The sequence below is a fragment of the Dioscorea cayenensis genome, chromosome 3 (assembly GCF_009730915.1).
Source record: "Dioscorea cayenensis subsp. rotundata cultivar TDr96_F1 chromosome 3, TDr96_F1_v2_PseudoChromosome.rev07_lg8_w22 25.fasta, whole genome shotgun sequence".
NCBI lineage: Eukaryota > Viridiplantae > Streptophyta > Magnoliopsida > Dioscoreales > Dioscoreaceae > Dioscorea > Dioscorea cayenensis.
The window spans coordinates 6,006,542-6,017,258 of record NC_052473.1 but is presented as its reverse complement, the minus strand read 5'-3'; the positions used below and the strand labels follow the sequence as shown (position 1 = coordinate 6,017,258).

Sequence of the window (10,717 nt, the reverse complement as noted above, 5' to 3'; positions counted from 1 at the left end):
TAGATAGCAATTGTTGTGTTTCTACTCACTATTCCCTGTGGATATGATATCCACTCGCCTGGGATTTATTACTTCGACAAATCTGTGCACTTGCGGGTCACCCGCAAGGGAGCGTTGTCATGTTTTTGGCAAAGTTGCTAGGGGAATATGCATTTTGGAAACACTTTTCACTTTTCTATTTTAGCTATTTACCTTTCATTCTATTTCACCTTTTCTTATTCTATCATCATTCTGATTTGTTTTCCTTCTTTTGGTGCAACTCCAGGTTATGACCAAAGGAAACCCTTCGATATTGGTTGGAGGTGATCCTGAACTTGAACGTATACCCAGAAGAAGGGGTAAAGAACTTGCAAAAGAACCATCAATTCGAACTGAAGTAGAAAGTGAAGGGTCAAAAAATATGGCAGAGCAGAATAAACAACAGAGAACACTTTCCGAAATACCAAACACGCAGTTATGAGCCCGCAGTCGAGTATCGTGAGGCCCCCGATTATAGCTCCAAATTTTGAGCTAAAGCTAGCATTCATCCAAATAATACACCAGTCAGCGCAGTTCAATGGTTTAGCCAATGAGGATCCTAACAATCACATTAAAAACTTCTTGGAGATGTGTAACATGCTAAAGAACAACTGTGTTACGGATGATGCTATAAGATTGAGGGCTTTCCCATTTTCTCTAAAAGGAAGAGCCAAACAGTGGCTCCATTCATTGCCAAGAGCTTCAATCACAATGTGGAACGAATTGGTCGAAGCCTTCCTTGCAAGGTACTTCCCTCTGAGAAAGTCGATAAAGCTTCACAATGAGATATCTTGATTTGTTTAGATGGAGCTTGAATCCTTGTTAAAGACTTGGGAGTGATTCAAGGACCTCTTGTGAAAGTGTCCACAACATGGGTTCCCCAAATGGATGATCATTCATACTTTTACAATGGGTTAAATCCAAGTACAAGATGACTTCTTATATCGCTTCAAGAGGTACAATGGAGAACAAGACCCCCGAAGAAGCCCAACAATGGGTAGAAGAAACGGCCATGAATAGCTACCAACGGAATGCAAGAGAAAAGAAGAAAGTGGTCGGACTCCATAAAGTTTATGCTGTTACATCTTTGGCAGCCCAAGTAGAGGTATTGAGCAAGAAATTGGATACATTGACTTCATCGAGGGTAGCCGATATGACAAGTTGTGATGGTTGTGGAGGTTCACATATGCCGTCTGATTGTCCTATCTCGATTGCTACTTCAGCCCCAACTGAACAAGTAGATTTTGTGGGCAATTCGGGAAGAGTACAAGGAAATCCTTATAGCAGCACCTACAACCAAGGGATGGAGAAACCACCCCAATTTTTCATGGAGTAACCAAGGGCAGCAAAAGGCCATGGCATTACTGAGATTTCAACAACAATAAGCCCCGAACATGGAGAATCGAGTTACAGGCTTGGAGACCGGGATGACTGATCTAGAGAAAACTTTGACTAGATTTGTTCAATTATCCGATACATGGTTTAAGTCTGTCAAAGCTACACTTCACAACAACACTGCTTCATTGCATAATCTAGAGAATCAAGTGGGATAAATAGCGAAGTCTCTATTGGAGAGACCATAAGGTAGCTTGCCTAGAAACACCAAGACTAACCCGAGAGAACATGTGAAGGTGATCACTTTGAGAAGTGGTCATGAGGTTGAGGGTAGGCTTCCGAGTGAGAAGACTAATGTTGATACACCTGAGGTCGTGGAGGTTGAGGAGAGAGCCAACAAGGAAAAATACGTGGCACCCACACCTTACAAGCCAAGAATCCTTTACCCTTCAACATTTGAGAATGACCAAAACCATGAGCAATACAAGTTGTTCTTGGGTCTATTCAAGTAATTGCACATTAACATTCCTTTTGTGGAGGCGTTATCTTAAATACCGTAATATATAAAGTTTTTGAAGGATCTTTTGACCAACAAGAGGAAGTTGAAAAGAGAGTGCATCGGTGATCTTAGATGCCTCTTGTTCGGCGGTGCTGCAACAGAACATGCCAAACAAGAAGAATGACCACGGAAGCTTCATCATCCCGTACAACATTGGTAACTTGGGTGAAGAGATGGCATTGGCAGATTCAGGCACTAGTATCAACGTCATGCCATACTCTTTCTTTCAAAAGATAGGCTTGGGATAGCCTAGGCCCACTAGCATGACATTACAATTGGCGGCCAGAACGATGAGACATCCAAGGGGTATGATTGAAGACGTGCTTGTGAAGGTTGAAAAGTACATATTTCCTATAGACTTTATAGTGTTGGATGTCAATGAGGATGTAGATGTTCTTGATAAGTGCTTGTGTGATAAGAATGTGAAGTATTCTTTCCTTATGATGAGCATTACTTTTATCATGTTTTAGCGCTAATATGTGTGCATTTATGTTACTTTCATACATATAGGGTTGTGAAGCCGAATGTTAAAGAAAGAAGCCAATATAGGTTGTGAACGCACTATTTGGAGGAAATGTTGAGAAGGTTCAAACGCGAAGTCATAAGTTGGGTTCCAGATGCAAGAATGTGTGCAAAGCTCCTTGTATTCAAGTTAGCACAATGATTTGGAGGGGCACAAAGGCAGTCACATTCGAGTATCTTGGCTTGTGCATTGATGGAAAGATCTTCACCAATGAAGCCATTTATTAAAAAAGCAAGGCGATCTATGATGTAAACATGTTCCCATTTACATTACCTCGATGAAAACATGGATTCGAGAGTGTTTTGGGCCGTTACTATAGCAGGTTCTGTTCACAGCCGGCCAAAAAAGTAAAGTTCAGAGAATCCACACGGGCATGTGGACATTATCCACGCCCGTCTGGAATTTCCATAGGCCCGTATGGAGAATCCACATGGGCATGTGGATGCCCGATTCTAGCCTTATTTAAGGCCGATTTCAGCCCCGATTTTAGAATTTTTTAATCCATCTTTCCCCCAACTTGAGAGAGGGCGGCGGCTATGGTTTAGAAAGGTATTGGTAAGGGATTTGTAGAGGTTCTACGGCTTCGACATCGCACTCCACTTGGAAGAAGGTTAGTGGGAGAGCTTTTGTCGGCATCGATCCGGTGAGGTGTATCCTAGGCCAGACAAAGGGACCTTTGGAAGAGTCGAGGCTTCTCCACAAGACCATTGTCATGACAATCGAGGTGGTTTTCTATAGATTGCTTACTTTTACTTTTACCTTTGGAAGCGCTTCTTGGGAGGCAACCCAAGTGTTTACTATTTTCTTATCTTTTAGTTTAGCTCGTTTGCATGAATAAATCGTTATGTGTTGATGTCTGGATTTTTAGATGCTTGTGCTGCAATTTTATTATAGGTTTTAAAGTCATCGTGTGCTTTTTGAGGAATTTGCAAAAGCTTGGTCGTTTGGGGTTCTATTTTGTGTTTTTCACTGGTAAAATTTGCATAATAGGGCAGGCTCTGAGTGTGCAAACATGTTCAGAAATATTCTGTAGAGCCTGCAGATTTTTCTAAGTCATCCAGAGAAAACATACGGGCGTATGGGATTTCCACACGCCCGTGGGCGTATTTTGCGAGCCCATCCAGAGAAGGCACAGGGGCGTGCGGCTGCCCCTGTGATCGACTATGCGAATGTTGCACGCCCGTGGGTAATTTCCTCACAGGCGTGTGAATTCCTGCAGAGTTGGGCAGATTTTTCCCGAGAGCACACAGGGGCGTGGACTCGCCCCTGTGGGTAACCTTGTGAACCATGCACGGGCGTGGGTAATTTCCACACGCCCGTGCGAATCTCTGCAGAGGAGTTCTCTCCATCCCGAAAAGACACAGGAGCGTGTGGTTGCCCCTATGCATTGGACATGTGAATGTCCACGACCGTGTGGAATATTTGCACGGGCGTGTGTAACACTTAGTATTTTTCTCGGATATCCAGAGAAGACACAGGGGCGTGCGGCTGCCCTTGTGATTCGGGAGCACGGGCGTGGATGTTTTCCACAGGCCCATGCGAGAGCAGTCAGAGTCAAAGGAGACAGGGGCATGTGCACGCCCCTGTAGTGTTTTTGGAGTGAGGATGCACGGGTGTGGATAATTAACGCATGCCCGTGTGATTACACAGAACGCCAAGGGTCGAGAGTTCTCTTTAAAAGAAGAACAGTTTCTCTCCCCCTTCACAACTTCTATTCGTCTGAAAACACTTTGACATCACTCTTCGGTTACATAGCGCCAATTTGGGAGAATTTTAGCGAGGTTTTCCGGCCGATTCTTCACTTTTTCTTCTCATCTCGTCGGTAAGCCCCATTTCTCATGATTTTCGCTAATTCAATGTTTCCATCGATTAATATGGTTGTAAATGGTTCGTTTCTTCAATTAGAATGATGATTTATGTCTAGAACCAAGTTAGAAGCATTGTTGAGTTGTATTGTTGGATTTTTGAAGCGTGGCCGTGTGGTTCTCATGCCCCGTGGATCCACACGGGCGTGCATTTGGACACCATTCAGTTCAGATTATTTGGACACCAGCATAGCTTGAGCATCACGCAGTTTTCAGTACTACTTGGCTTTTATGAGGAGGCATTCATAGATACAGAGGAGTACGCACAGTTACCGACTGATTACCTTAGAACCTTGACCCCGCAGAGAGCTTACAGAATGTTATGTGGTCAAGGTCAGTACGAGCGAGGGGTGTCCAAGGCCACGTATCTTTCTCGACCTGTATATAGATACTTGCATGCCATTATGTGTAGGTCGGTGAATGGTCGTGGTGATAGCACTGGTGTCCTGAACAGTCAGGAGCTACTGTACTTGTACTCAATGGTACAGCGTGTACCGATTCATTTAGTGCACATCCTGGCAGAGTACATCAGACATGAAGGACACTATGCTAGACTGGTAGCGATCTTCTCGGGCCCCTACATTACGAGATTAGTGTTAGGCAAGGGTCTCTTGGATTCGATTCGCAGGGCCAAGAAGATGAGTGTACCTGCTCCCCTGAGTCTAGAGACGATGCGGATGATGGGCATGGTCCGCAGGGTTCGGACAGGGATTTTTGTTTTATTACTACCAGCTCCGGTGATAACCGAGGATGAGGGTGATGAAGCCGGAGCATCTCAGCCCACTCCCGAGCCTCAGCCAGCAACGATGGAGACCGAGGCACCTCTAGTGGCAGAAGAGCCACCCCTAGTGCGTATGTTTTCACCATCTCGAGCCAATGATCACTTTGAGAGGCTCGAGAATGCTATAGGAGTAGTCCGAGCTGAGGTTGCTAAGATTAGGGCTATGCAGGCCACTCAGTACACAGAGTTCATGGTGTGTTTCGACATGTTATAGCAGATTTTAGAGCGAGACATCGCCTCATCATTTGTATTGCTGCCGAGGACTCCTCTGGCCCCCTCAGTTCCTCTAGCACCTCCATCCTCTACCCCGGCACCGGTAGACCCACTATGTGCTTCACCAGCAGCAGCAGCAGCACAGGAGCCTGAGAGCGACACTGACACTTGATTTTTTCCTTTGCTTTCTTGCATTTTATTTTATTTTTCTTGTTTTTAGACTTTTTTCACTCAGAAAGGATTTCCCTTCTGAGTTTATTTTCATTTTGCATCATCGAGTTGTATTCATTACTTTATCCTTTATATACACTCGATTTATTTTGTCTTTATTAAGCTTCACTGAACCCCCTCGTGTATGCGTGCAGATGGTCTTGTCTTCTTGGGAATTGAGACTTAGTCATGGGCACGGCCAAGGTACTGAGGTACTTGGCCGTGTAAGCTTCACAACCCGTTGGAACCCTCATCCCAACGAACTAGCTTCATCAAACGTCACACTAGGAGTCAGGGGAGTATTGTTTTGATTGCTTCTCCCACATTTGCTTTTGAATAATTTATATTTTGAGTGAGCTTGAATGTGTACATTGGGGACAATGTACAACTTAAGTGTGGGAGGGAGTTTCATAGTGCACACATCTTTTCTATTGTTCTTGATTGATATATGCTCACATAGCCAATGGCGGTTCACCTTAGTTGCAATGATTGTATTCTTGAGTTTAGGAGAATTTCTAACATTGAATGTTTTCATGCTCTAGTTCTTGCTTGAATTTCTAGGAAATTTTTGCCCAATTAATACTTAGTGCACTACTCACTCTTTGAACTCTATTGGAAACTCATGTTCGATGTTAAAGAGACTAGTTAGGTTTATTTTCTTGTGCTAAATTCTTAAAAAAAAATGGAAAATGAAAAGAAAGAACAAAATAGTTTTATTATTGCTTGTTGGGTGGAAAGAGCTACCACCTATGTAGTATGAAGCTACTCTCATAAGTCGGATATTAGCTATGCCCTAATGAGAGAAAGATCTATCTCATAGGAGAAGTGAAAGCTACCACTCCGGTATAAAGAGCTACCACCTCGAAAGTATGAAAGCCACCTTAGCGGCCGCTTTGGAAAGGGCTACCTTAGAGGATGTGTGAAGCTACTACCATCTTTGAAATTGTTGTCACTTTTGTAGATAAATAAGTCCCTTGTACTTAGAACTTTGAGGAGTATACCGTGGGTTGTTTTTGAGTAAGTTCACACACGTACACGATTTCGGGTTTTGTTTCCTTTTCGATTCAAGTTTTTATCTAGAGCATTGATTTTTCGTATTTAGTGTTGGAATCTCCCTTACTTGTAGAATTCTCTCTTAGTATACTTTGGTGAACCTAAGGCCAAGCACTTCCAATATCTTCTTCATTGATGCACATAACGTTTTTAATTTTTGCTTGAGGACAAGCAAAAGCTTAAGTGTGGGGGAGTTTGATAAGTGCTTGTGCGATACAAATGCGAAGCGTTCATTCCTTATGTTGAGCATTACTTTTCTCGGGTTTTTACACTAATATGTGTGTTTTTATGTTACTCTTATGCATGTAGGGTTGTAAGGCTGAGTATGAAGGAAATAGGCCAATGTGGGTCACAATGCACCGATTTTGGAGGAAATAGGCCAATGTATTCGAGTTGGCACATCCATTTGGAGGGGCACAGAGGCAGTCACACTCGAGCATTCCGACTTATGCACATAGAACAAGAGTTCCACCAACGTGTACACCATTGAAGAAGCAAGTGATCCACGACGTGAACGTGTGCCCATTTGCATTACCCCGATGAAAGTATGGAATTGGGAAGCTATTCAGGTCGAATACTGTAGCAGAGCATTGTAGCAACATTGTAGTGTGTACTGCAGCAACACTGTTCACAGCCGCCCGAGAAACCAGAGAAACAGAGAGTCCACACGGGTGTGTGGAAATTATCCACGCCCGTGTGGAAATTCCACACGGGCACGTGGAGCATCCACGCCCGTGGAGTCGCCCGATTTCAGCCCTATTGAAAGCGGATTCAGCCCGGATTTTGGTATTCTTTTCTCCATCTTTTTCCCCAACTTGAGAGAGGGCTTCGGCTAGGGTTTTGAGGTGTATTGGCTAGGGTTTTGCGGAGGTTCTACGGCTCCGACATCGTCATTCCTTAGGGAGAAGGTTGGTAGGGGAGTTTCCGTCGAGGCGTATCCTATACAGGACGAGGAAGTCCTTGGACGACGAGTAGAGGACTCTCCACAAGACCATCGACACGACCATCAAGGGGGTTTTCTTTATGGATTCATTGCTTTTACATTCTATTTCTTTGACTGTACTTAGCTCCATGGAGAGCTAAACCCTTAGTGGGTACTCGGGTATTGTGAAACCTAGGATGTATTTATTTCTTTGAACCTCTTTATTATGCTTTCAATAAATTGATGTTATTGTGAGTTCCAACCTTGAATGCTTGATTGTATGAATATTTCCCCTAGAGTGACACTAGGGTTGAGAGTTCTTGTTGGTAACCTTGTGAGTGAGTGACACACTATGAGCGTTAGACAAAGCTAGGTTGGAGAGGGTTGAGAGGGTGAGTCGAGAGGTACAGGAGCGGCCCCTTTCCCCTCTGGTGTGATAGATTCTACCTCCGTTCCTCGAGTTCTTTGCGGCTATAATAGAGTGAATGGTCTAAGGGATGAACTTCCGTTGGGGCTTAGTTGTGCGTGCAATGGAGTGAAGTGTTGAGGTGATCTTAGTATCTAGGGCTTAATTTTGGTTAGAAACCTTCCACCTGGACCAAAGGGTTAGGTCTATAATTAGGAAGAGATTTATCACTTGGAATCCCTAGAGCTCATTGCAACTCTATACGAGTGCGAGGTGTTGAGATTGTTCGATTTCTCCTCCGGGACATGTATAGAGTTAGGCATAGTTGACCTTAGATTTGGGACTATGTAATTAAGGATTTCCACGACTCACCATTGCATTGATTAGGAAGTATAATAGAGGGTTCTTGCACTTGAAACAATTATCCTAGGCGGAGAATTATCCGGGTATCCCATCTTTATCGATTGCCTTATCCACTTCTTTACTTTTGCTCTCTTACTTGTTGCTTTTATTGTTGAGAATTGAATCATTATCACACTCCTTATCATTGATCTTTCACAAAGCTAAGAATCAAATTAAGTGTTTTTACTCTCTACTCCCTGTGGATTCGACCCCGCTCACCCGGGATTATTACTTCGACAAACCTGTGCAATTGCGGGATATACACAAGGTGACCTTGTCAAAAACCCTCCATGCCCCAAGAAGCTGCGGACCCCCTTTACATTTGAAGGTGGAGGAAGCTTCTCGGTTACCTCAATCTTTGCCTTGTCCACTTCCATCCCTGCTTTTGAAATCTTATGTCCAAGGACAATGCCTTCTTGAATTATGAAATGACACTTCTCCACATTGAGGACAAGGTTTGTTTCTTCATATCTCGCTAGAACTTTCTCCAAATTTTTCAAACAACTGTCGAAAGAGTTTCCAAATACCGAAAAAAATCATCCATAAATACCTCCATAATGTCCTCCAACAAATCATCAAAAATGGTTGTCATACAACGTTGGAATGTGGCTGGTACATTGCACAACCCAAAAGCCATTCTTCGGTAAGCAAAAGTACCATAAGGGAAAGTAAAAGTGGTCTTTTCCTAGATCTTCTAGAGCTATAGGGATTTGAAAATACCCTGACATACCATCAAGGAAATAATAAAATTGATGCCCTGCTAAACACTCCAACATTTGATTTATAAATGGCAACGGAAAATGATCTTTGCAAGTGGCATCATTTAGTTTTCTATAATCAATACAAACTCGCCATCCTGTAACTATCCTTGTCGGAATCAACTCATTCTTTTCATTGATTACCACCTTCATGCCTCCTTCTTTTGGAACCACTTAAGTTGGACTCACCCATGCACTATCGGATATGGGATAAATAATTCCTGCATTTAGTAGCTTCATTACTTCTGCCTTGACAACTTTATTCATGTTTGGATTTAGTCTTCTCTGTGGTTGGATTAAAGACTTGTACTCATCTTCCATTAAGATTTTATGGGTGCAAAAGGACGGATTTATGCCCTTGATATCTGAAATCTTCCATGCAATCGCCGACTTATGCTTTTTTAGCATACTAACAAGCTTGTCCTTTTGCTCCACCGACAAATTCGAGGCTATAATCACCGGAAGTTTAGAATCTTCCATCAAGAAAGCATAGTCCAAGTGTGCCGGTAAGGTCTTGAGCTCTGATAAGTGCTTGTGTGATATGAATGCGAAGCGTTCATTCCTTATGTTGAGCATTACTTTTCTTGGGTTTTTACACTAATATGTGTGTTTTTATATTACTTTCGTGCACGTAGGGTTGTGAGGCTGAGTATGAAAGAAAGAAGCCAATGTGGAGCACAATGCACTGATTTTTGTAGGAAATCTTGCTAAGGTTCAAACGCGAAGACATAGGTCGGGTGTGAGATGCTAGACTGTGTGCCAACTTCCTCGTATTCTAGTTGGCACATCCATTTGGGGGGCACAAAAGGCAGTCACACTCGAGCATTCCGACTTATGCACATAGAACAAGAGCTCCACCAACTTGCCTATCATTGAAGAAGCAAGTGATCCACGACGTGAACGTGTGCTCGTTTGCGTTACTCTGATGAAAGTATGGATTCAGGAAGCTATTCATGCCGGATACTGTAGTAGAGCACCGCAACAGCACGAAAGCAATACTGTAGCAGCACTGTTCACAGCCGGTCGAGAAAACAGAAGTTCAAATAATCCACATAGGCATGTGGAAATTATCCACGCCCGTGTGGAAATTCCGCACGGGCGTGTGAAGCATCCACGCCCGTGTAGTCGCCCGATTCTAGCCCTATTTAAAGCCGAATCATCCCCGATTTTAGTATTCTTTTCTCCATCTTTTCCCCAACTTGAGAGAGGGCTTCGGCTAGGTTTTTGAGGGGTATTGGCCAAGGTTTTGGAGAGGTTCTACGGCTCCGACATCGTCATTCCTTAGGAAGAAGGTTGGTAGGGGAGCTTCTGTCGAGGTGTATCCTATACCAGACGAGGGAATCCTTGGACGACGAGTAGAGGACTTTCCACAAGACCATCGACACAACTATCAAGGGGGTTTCTTTATGGATTCATTACTTTTACATTCTATTTCATTGATTGTACTTAGCTCCATGGAGAGCTAAACCCCTAGTGGGTACTTTGGTATTTGTGAACCCTAGGATGTATTCGTTTCATTGAATCTTTTTATTATGCTTTCAATTAATATATGTTTATTGTGAGTTCCAACCTTGAATGCTTGATTGTATGAACATTTCCCCTAGAGTGACACTAGGGTGGAGAGTTCTCGTTGGTTATCTTGTGAGTGAGTGACACACCACGAGCGTTAGAC

General features: G+C 43.3%; 1 non-coding gene across 1 annotated transcript; it reads right to left on the bottom strand.

Moving 5' to 3' along the window:
• Positions 1 to 790: 790 nt before the first annotated feature.
• Positions 791 to 896, bottom strand: LOC120257687. The gene has a single exon (XR_005535778.1). It is a non-coding gene; the product is annotated as a small nucleolar RNA R71 (small nucleolar RNA).
• Positions 897 to 10,717: the final 9,821 nt, after the last annotated feature.